Source organism: Caretta caretta, chromosome 26 (genome assembly GCF_965140235.1).
Source record: "Caretta caretta isolate rCarCar2 chromosome 26, rCarCar1.hap1, whole genome shotgun sequence".
NCBI lineage: Eukaryota > Metazoa > Chordata > Testudines > Cheloniidae > Caretta > Caretta caretta.
The window spans coordinates 15,043,554-15,053,883 of NC_134231.1; positions in this window are offsets into that span (position 1 = coordinate 15,043,554).

Below are 10,330 nucleotides of genomic sequence, written 5' to 3' on the forward strand. Positions count from 1 at the left end.
TTTTTAGCCCTGTAGCAGGAGCCCCATGAGTCAGTTGACCCAGGCTCTGAGACTCTCTGCCAGGGGGGGTTTGCTGTGTAGACACATCCTAATCGTCGGAGACTGGCTTAAACACTGAAGCGTGAGGTTTAATATCCCTGCCAGAATTTGTTATCAAAACCAGCTTTGAGGGAAACTAAGTGGCTAAGACCTTTTGCTCTAGGGTCTTCTCCTCCCAACATGATGCAGCAGCTTAGAAGCACATAGGAAGTTTCTGGCTGCTCTATGTGTCGAATACTGCGGTTTGCTGGTCGTCAACCCCTTCTGTTGTTGCTCTCATCTGCGATGTGTATTGACTCATACATTCCTGAAAGTGTCCTCTGGTGCATTCTGAGAATTGGGCGCAGAGGCACCGACGAAGGAGAGGAGGATAATATCCCTGCAGTCCTGGATTAGAGTGGCGAAAGACTGGTAAAGCGAGGGGGCCTGGCTAAGGCAAAGAATCTCCCTGTGTCCCCAATGCATAGTGTTATCCACAATCCTCTGTGCTTTTCGGGGCAGCTCTGTGGAAATGACATAATCTCTGGAGCTGCTAAAACCAAGCGAATTGTGGGAGCAACCATTGTGTCATCATGTGGAGCTGAGCAAGCCAAGAGTGTGAGAAGGGTTGTTAGACACGGTGCTTCATGGCATGTCTCAGAGAAGAGAGCACTCGGCATGTTCCTGAAATGCTCAAACAGCTAGAGCTGGACAGAACTTTTCTGACAAAACATTTTTCCATCAGCAAATGCTGTTGTGTTGAAATGGAACCTTTGCATGGAAATATAGTGATTTCAGGCGGGGAGGGGACAGGACATTTTGACCTTATTGGAAGGGAATGTTTCCATTTTTTGTTTCAAAGCAATTTTTTTGTTTTGAAATATATTGTATTTGATAGTATATTATAAATTATGGTATAATCTAAAATATTTTAAAAGTCAGAATTGGAATAAAACCTTTGGATTTTATCAAAATGAAACATTGCAATTGACCCAAAAGAAAATATTTATGAAAAATTGGTTTCACAGGAAATTTGGAAGCGGAATGAAAACAAATTTGAAATGTGGGAAGGACATATGGAATGGGGATTCTGAGTTTCAATCAGCTCTGCAGATGACACTAAATTGGGAGGAGTTGCCAACATCTGTGAGGGTAGAGAAATCACCTGGATAGACTAAGAACGAGGAGTACTTGTGGCACTTTAGAGACTAACAAATTTATTTGAGCATAAGCTTTCGTGGGCTAAAGCCCACTTCATCAGATGCATGGAGTGGAAAATACAGTAGGAAGATATATACACAGAGAACTGAGCAGAAAAATAACAATCTGAGCTTCAGTGTGGAAAAGTGCAGGTAATATGCAATAATCTGAAACCCAGGCTATGTTTACATTGTAGCTGGGAGGTGTGAATCCCAGGTTGTGTAGATGTACCTATGCTAGCTCTGATCGAGCTAACAGGCTAAAAATAGCAGCATAGCTGGAGAAGCACTGGTAGCGGCTTGGACTAGCCACCCAAGTACATATCCTCCCAGACCCCCTGGCACATCCTCATGCAGCCGAGGCACTACCCACGCTACCTGGTTACACTGTTATTTTTAGCACACTAGCTCGAGCACAGCTACCATGTATACATCTATGTGAGCTGGGAATAACATCCCATAGCACCAATGTAGACACAGTCGCAAATGCACCGTGGGGAAGAGGCAATGGGGAAGTAGGAATTCCAACAGACATGGAAGTGAGAGTGGATAGCACGAAAGGCATAAGTTTGCAATGCAAGAGGGAAGGAAAAAAGGCTAATGAAATTATCTATTCCCTGCTCATCAGCCTCAGCATGAAACAGGCATGTGAAAGTCCCCCACTCTCTGGCCCTGGTGCAGCCATTCCTAGAATGCTCCATTCAGGTCTGGGTCCCTGGGTACCAGCAGGATCCTGGTGAACTGGAGGCCATTAAAAGAAGAGCAACATGAGCAGTCAGTGCGGATTGACCTGTGGAAGAAGATTAAAAGAACTAAACGACCAGGCTGGCTAAGTGCTGAGACAGGGCATTGTGATAGCAGCCGCAGATAGCCGAGGAGAGGGAGAGAGGGTTCACTGAAGAGGGCACCAAGGAGTGTAAATAGGAGAGAGAGATTTAAATAAAGGGACCTGAAACTATCAGAGAAAACTGCCTCAGAGTGAGGTCTCTGAGGCTGTAAAACCATCTGCTGTGGGAAGGGGGAGAGCTCTGGCCTCACAAAGCCCTAGCACAGTGGTTTTCAACCTCTTTTTATTTGCAGACCCCTCAAAAATCTCAAATGGAGGTGTGGACCCCTTTGGAAATCTTAGTCATACTCTGCAGATCCCCAGCGGTCTGTGTACCACAGGTTGAAAACCACTGTCCTCGCAATGTGCGGTAGGGAACAGTCCTGCACTGGCAGGAGGCGGGGCGGAACTGGACCCACTCATTTCTGCGTGGAATTTGGGTGGTAGGCTGCTCTGTTGCTGAGGTTTCCCCCTCAGAGTGATGCACCACTGGCCAGGGCACATGGTGGCTTTGGCCTTCATCTGAAGTATCAGGCATTCATCACTGCCAAATGCAGGATCCTGGGACAGACCCAGCAGAGAAATTCCTCTATTCCCACTGCTCTGGGCAGGAAGAGGGGGCATTCAGTCTCATGGGCTTCTCGGCTCAGACTTCCAGCAAGGGGCCAACTAGTCCACATGACCCCTAGGCTGAGACCCACCAAACCTGTATCAGGCACAAAGCAGCGAACAGGTGGTGAAATCATTTGGTGCCTACCAGCTAGAGCTAGTGTTTTTGGAGGATGAATGGTTCAGTGTCCCATCACGGAGGGCAGGGACCATCGGAGGGCGGAGTTCAGATTGCTGGTTGCCCTGCCTGTCCGCTTCCCAAGCTCTCACTGGTGCAGCGGTGCTGATACCACACCCAGCTCGCTGGAGAGGAAGCTTTTATTCTGCTATTGGAAAGTACGGCACACTCATTCAGCGAGCCACCCCGAGCCACAGTTACAACAGCCCCAAAAAGCCCAGGTGTTCCAGTAATGAAAGAGTTAATCACACACACATATATATACACACACAAGCCACTTCCCTGAGTCTTGGGATGACTCACAACCCACCACTCTGTCCGCTGGTAGAATTAACACAAGCAACCACAGAGCTCTTCCTCTGGACTCAGAGATGAACCGGTATTTACCACCACTCTCCTCCATCTTCTGCTTGCATTCTGGACCCAGCTTAACCAGCTAAGGCACCTATTGGAAAAACACAGCAAGTGTCCATTGATTGGACCGCGAAGACCATCTGGGCTAAGCATGGACAGCCAGCTCAGTGGAACATCTGTAGCAGGACCGTCCAGCTGAACTCTGAGCCCTCCTTCGAGGACAGAGCCCTACTTCAGTGTGTCTAGAAGGTCGTTTGTGGCCGAAACGGTAACTTTTCCTGTTTCAATACGATAGAAATAGTCTGGTTGAACAAGGCTCGGCCTTGAATGCCATTGACATTCAGAGAAGTACAATGTAAGACATGCAAATCTACAGCACGGCTCTTACCAGGTGTCCAGACTCCTGAGCTCTATTCTCATCTCTCTAATAATTCTTTGAGTCGCCTTGGGCAAGTCCTTTCATCTTCCTGTGCCTCCTTTCCCCATCTCTAAGGTGGGGATAGTGGTTCTTTCCTGCCTGCTGTGAGGTTTAGTTCATATATGTTTGTCAGGAGCACTAAGATCCTTGAACAGAACAAGGGGTTGACCTGTATGAGGCATAAGCCCTCTGTGCAGTAGTGAGATTAGTAGTGATGCTCTTGGAGGTTAAGTCAGAGGGTGGAGATGGATGGCAGGAGAGAGATCACTTGATCATTACCTGTTAGGTTCACTCCCTCTGGGGCACCTGGCATTGGCCACTGTCGGTAGACAGGATACTGGGCTGGATGGGCCTTTGGTCTGACCCAATATGGCCGTTCTTATGTTCTTAAGGCCTTGGCAGAGATGGTGCCAGGGGTGTGCGTGGCAGCTGAGCACTGAGAACAGGAGAATGAGGAGTTGACTGTCTGGTTTTTAATGGTGTTGAGCTTTGAAAATCAGGCCGTGTCTGTCCTCTCCTCTGGTACCTGGTTAACAATTTATGCTGTTAACTAAACACAGGGCTGGCTTCAGGCACCAGCTTTCCAAGCAGGTGCTTGGGGTGGCATCTAGAATGGGGCGGCCGTCCGTGTCCCGCCGCTGCAATTCGGCGGCAGCTCCACCGCTCTTCCCGCTGTGGCAGCTTGCGGCGGCAGCTCCGCCGCTCTTGCGGTGGTGGCAATTCGGCAGCGACTGCTTGGGGCGGCAAAATTGGTAGAGCCGCCCCTGACTAAACAACAGCATCTGCAGCCCAGCCATAAAGGGAAGAGTCACTTCCTAAACAGATGTGTAATGGGCACCATCTTGGCCAAGCAGGGACTCCAGCATTAGACAACTCCTCAGTTAGATGCAGGAGTCTTTACAGCTGGGACTGTAGCAGGCTCACGTCTTCTGTGGATTAAGCTCTGATGAGGAGTTGTCACACACTGACCTGTGGGTTATAGAATCACAGGGCCAGAATTTGGCAGCATCCCCTGGGCCTGCACAATTGCCGTCAGTGAAATTGCCTGGGTGTAACTGAAGGTAGCTTTGGCCTGCTGAGTTTGTGCTTCCTCCAGGGCCTGTGTGGATTCTTGTATGAGTGCAGTCCCAGCGGTGGGGTACGTGACATGAGTGAAAAGGTCACTCGCGCATCTCAAGCAATTCTAGTCTTTGCAAAAATTACTTTTTGATCACAGGATGGTTAGTACACCAGCCAGTGGTTACCAATATTTGCTATTTGCATGGTATCTTCGGCGAGCTGAGTCACAAGGCATTGTTTCTGGGTTCTGACTGGGTGATCTAAGGCAGCTTTATTAAATGGGAGGTGGCTCTTTTGGTCTGTTTTGCAATTCATCCATGAAAATTGGTAGCTTTTCAATTAATCTATTACGCAGGCAATAAGAAGAGATTTTGGAGGGAGCTGCGTTGGGCATATCCAGCATATATACATTTGGGATATACATACCAGTGTAAGTCACTATTGAGTGGGTTGTCACCCTCTGTGCCAAATCCAGAGAGGATGAGTTCTGTTATAGCTGTTAGCTATAGGAGCCATAACCTCAGGTCAAAAGTCGTCAAACTGTCGTGCCCTGTGCTTTTAGCCCTGGAGCTTACTGGTTCAGTTCCTGATCACGATAACCATTGCACTAGTATTCACAAGGCTTTTGCTTTCTGACAACAGGGATGAGAGTGAGACTTGCTGGCCTGAACATTTGTGACTTATGGACACTAGTGCACACCAGTGAGGTGCATAGCAAAGAGCTTGAATCCCAAGAATATCCACAAAGACTTCCTTTGCTCTACAGCTACACTGTAAGAAGAAACATGAGTTAATGCATGAGGCACCAAACAGGGGTTGGAAGGTGTGAGTTCTAGTCCTGGCTCTGCTGATTTTTGACCTGGGGTAAAATATTTCTGTGTTCTATGACTTGGTTTCCCCATCTGTAAAGTTGGGACTAATGATGAAACTGACCTTGATGAAATGCTTTAGGTTAGCGATGAAAAGTGCTATGTAAATTCTAAAAGTTATTATTGCCTCTGAGCCAACTCAGCCTCAGCTTCTTGTGGACTTTGTCCTTGTTAATTACAAAACCTGGTGCAGGTCTCCAAAATGCCAAGAGAAGGGGCAATATAAACGTATTTTTAATTATTTTAAGCCCCAGTCTAATTTTTCCCTGAGTTGTGGATCTTTCATCTGTGTTTTATGTCCAGCTGTTGCTGCTTGGAAGCGAGCACATATTTTGCTCTGAAATCTGTACCCTGAATGAGCCATTCATTTGTCCTCCAGATCTTACTCATGATTTGCAATCCCAGTGTAACGTTTTCACATTGTGTATGCACATCTCATCCAGGCTAAGAGCTGCACTTGGTGATGTAAGCTGATATTTTAATTCTCTTACAAGGAATGGTGTTTAGAGGAATGACTTAAGTGGATTACTCATCTTCTGTAATAACTTGGCAATGCTCCCGTTCTATTCCTAGACATGACGCTTGATGCTTTGATTCTTCTTCTTTTTTTAACGAGAAATTACACTCGTGTGTTTTTCAAAGGCTGACTCCTCCCCTTTTATGAGCACTGCATTCTGGGAAATGTAGTATATCTGCATTAAAGTAACAGGGCAGCTCTGAAAAGCAAACTGCACACTTCTGAGTATTGAGAGCTACATCCTCCATCCAGCACCCACCACAAGTAGCTGTGCCAGGTGCTGAGCAGATACATAATGGGGAAGAGGGAGAAAGAGAAGGATGAATCCTTTGCATGAAGGCTTCTTTACGCCAGCTACAGAAGCTTTCCTGAGCCCCCTAATGTGATCTTAGCAGAGGGAGTTAATTACCATTACCAGTTAATTTTCTTGTGATGCATTCAGATACCATGCTGCTGTGTGGGATGGATAGATACATACATCCATCTTCCTATGGATGGAAGGAAGGATCCTCCTGTGGATGGATGGATAAACAATCCATGCCCCTATGGACACTCTGGTGCTGCCCCTCTCTCTGCCAACTGCTGTGCAGACTCCCTGTGAAGTTGGGCTCTGTGCCATGCAAGGGTTATGCACCCCAATCACAGCACCTTTGCAGGAGAACAGCAGCAGAGGCGTCTCCAGGGGTGCAGAGGAGGGGGCTGGTTTAGCCTCTGATTGCACAGGAGATGCATTTAAATAATATTCTCGGTGGAGCTTTAACCTCAAACAGAAATGACAACACAAAACCCCAGGAGTAGGAAAACATCATGCAGGGACTTGGGTGGGGGGACTGTTCTTAAGATCAGCACTTTGCAGGAACCCTTTTCAGGAGCATAACAAGGGCTCAGTCCATCTGGGCAGAAATATAGGCTGCAGTTGGTGGTTTACAGCATGACTGTAACTGCTAGCCCCTCACATCTTCTTTCACACCATACAAAAAGGTACTTCATCCAGGGGCTCCCCACACCCTGAGACTGGCTTGGTTCAATTTTGTTTGGATAAAGGGCGCTCTACCCATGCCAAGCCGCATTGTTATTATTTGTTCAGATACTACAGCAACAAGCACAATATAAATACTGAGTTAGGTTATTACTGAAAAGAGCCACTGAACCATTGTCCTAAACACACTCGCATAACAAATGGAAAGGAAATTCACACATGTAGGAGGAAAGGGTGACTCAGTCCCTCTGGTATTCAAGCCTGAAATTCCTAGGAGTCCAGGTATTTCAAAGTTGAGGTTTAGGCATGGGAAATCATCCCCTCTGCTCTAAAATCTCAGTGCTTGGCTGAGATTAAACAACACTGATTGTGATCACAGAAGCCCATAAAGAGCTATTTTGTGGCCTGGAAACCAATCCAGCTATTCCAGGCAGAAGGACAGAATACAGAGTGAAAGATACAATTATCCAATATGGCCTAGATCCAAAGTCCAATTAAATGAGTGAGAGTCAATCAATTGACTTCAGTGTGTTTGGATCAAGACCTATATTAGCTTTCTTACCACAGTGTCTCCAATTAATTTACAGCTCCACATCCTTTGCAAGCTGTAAACCCCATGTAAGCACCAGGGTTCATTAATTTTTATTATATTAATAGAATAGTTAACACTCAGGCATGAAACCATCATCGTCTCCATCTGACAATACAGACTATATCTCAGACAACGTAGCTCTCAGTTCAAGGCCTACACAGTATTCAGAGTAAGTTCATCCATTTCTAACAGTTAACTTATTACATTATCCCACTCTTACCCCACATCCCTTCCTCAGACAGAAATCTCTGCTAATTCAGTTTTACATCCCACTGCCTTATGAAGCCAAATAAAACTGTCCATGATTATATTTTTTGAATAGCTATGGCTCTGGGCAATACATACAGTCACAAGAACTATGTATAACACCGAGCAATATTTTACTGATAGTGCCTTCTGTGCCAGTCAGAGATCGATTTCCAGTAAATCCTTAGCTTGAGTCCCCACATGGCTAGATAGTTAACTCTATGTGGCTTTTCTAGGGACTGGGACCTCACTCATCCTCTCTTTCTCTATCTAATCTCATACATGTGGATGATACTCACATACTGTAATGCCCAATCCTGCAAGGTACTGACTGCCTTAACTCCCAGAAATATCAATACGAATTGAGGTCACACAGCAGGACTGGACTCATAATAAATTGAGGAACCATGTAATGAATTGCAGAACCATTGTATTCAGCTGCATTGCCTCACATGAGTAATGTGGCCAACCTCAGTCCAACAAAACCTGTATCCCACATGACCCATCATGTACTATCTAGGTCATCTATGGACCAGATGTTCAGTAGCATGGAGCAGACACCTCTCCTATTGGTTTCATTTGGAACTTCAGGTGTGCAGCACCACAGAAAATCAAGCCCCATCTCTCTGTCTCTGTCTCTAGCTCTGTCTATCTATCTTATCAACTCTTTGGGGGATTATTGTAGGAAAGTTTCTTGGAAGAGATTATTTGAACCAAGAGAAGGAAGTCATAAAAAGTATGAATCACTCAATGTACCTTACACCACAGCCCTTCCTGTGCTGTCCTTTCTCTCTGATCAGTTACAACAATATAGTAGAATATTTTTCCAGCCTCCCCCTCCTCTCCTGTGCTATGGCACTGAGAGGAGCACAACTCCAGTTTCCTGTTTTTTCACAAAAGAAAGGAAATAATGCAACCCTTTCCTTTTAAGTTTTTGCAATGACAGTAACACAACAAAATGTGAGACAACAGTGCAATCATAGCTGGAATGTTATATAAAGCCAGCTGGCCTCCCCCGGCTTCACCTCATCATCACAGCCTCTTCCAGTTTATCTCTGACCGTGACACTCACCTTACCCTTCCCTTCCCCAGACTCCTCTCTACTACGGCCCTGAGTCAGCCAGGTACTTGTTCAGGACTTGTCCACATTTCAAAGCGTGGCTGGTATAGGCAGACCACCAGCCCCCCTCTTAGTTTATGCTGGCCAAAAACAAAAGGGGGGGGGGTGTTTCGGTGGCATAGATTATACCAGTTCCCTGAGCAAAATAAGCTTCAGTGGCAAAAGCACTTTTTGCCAGTATAACTGTGACGATACTCGGGCTTTGGTTGGCACAGCAATGTCATGAAAACTCAAATAGCTCTGCTGGCAAAACTTTGAAGTGGAGACCTAGCCTCAAACCTAGCTGCATCATTACTGCTTAGATTTTTTTTATTTTGAAATGTACTTTGTTTTTTTTTTAACTGCAGCAGCTACCACTGTGAAGGCAATGAAGCCTATGTGGAGAATTGCCATGTTCTTTCATAACAGAGATTCCAAGACAATTTAAAGATCATTGCAAAACTCCAGAATGTTACAGAGCATTTTAGCAACACTGTATATAACAGGCTCTGGCAACCTGAGACCCCCCTGGTCACTCCACTGGCTGGGCCAGGCAGTTTAGTGGATCCTCAGCACAGGCTAAAATCAATTAGTTTTTTGTTTCCACCCAATGAACCCTTATTTTAAGTCTTCCAATTTTTCAGGGTTACGTGCTCCTCACTAGTTGCCATTTGATTCAAAAGCTGCCCTATTAAGCCCTATTCCCCACGACTGCAGATCACGGCTTTATTTTAAATTAAGTCCTCGCCACAAGGCAGCAGAAGCCAGAGGGGGGGGAAAAAGGGCAAATTTATGTGCAGAATGTAACGTGACCGATGGGCCATGCACAGGCCCCTGGAACTAGAGCCTGGAGCCTGGAAAGAGGGTTGAATAACAGTAACACGCCAATGTTAAAACCAGTGCTTCTGGAGGGACAGACATCTCACGCCCAGAGGGGGCTGCGCTGTGAACACAGCCCTGCCCGTGGGGCCGGAGCCAAAGCCCGCTGAAGTCACCGCCAGGGCTTGCACTGGTGTCAGCTGGACTTTAAAGGAGCCGACCAGAAAAGCCTCTGGTTCGGTAACTCCGTCCCACCGGCCGGTCATGCCCGGATAGGGGGGAGGGATCGCTCAGTGGTTTGAGCGTGGGCCTGCTAAACCCAGGGTTGTGAGTTCAATCCTTGAGGGGGCCATTTAGGGATCTGGGGCAAAAATTGGGGATCGGTCCTGCTTTGAGCAGGGGGTTGGACGAGATACCTCCTGAGGTCCCTTCCCACCCTGATAGTCTATGAATGAGCCTGGCATGGCACGTCTCCACCCGGCAAAGCCACCAGGGTCCCGGACTTCCCTCCCCCGCCCACAGGGCATGTACCCTGCCCGCAGGCCGGG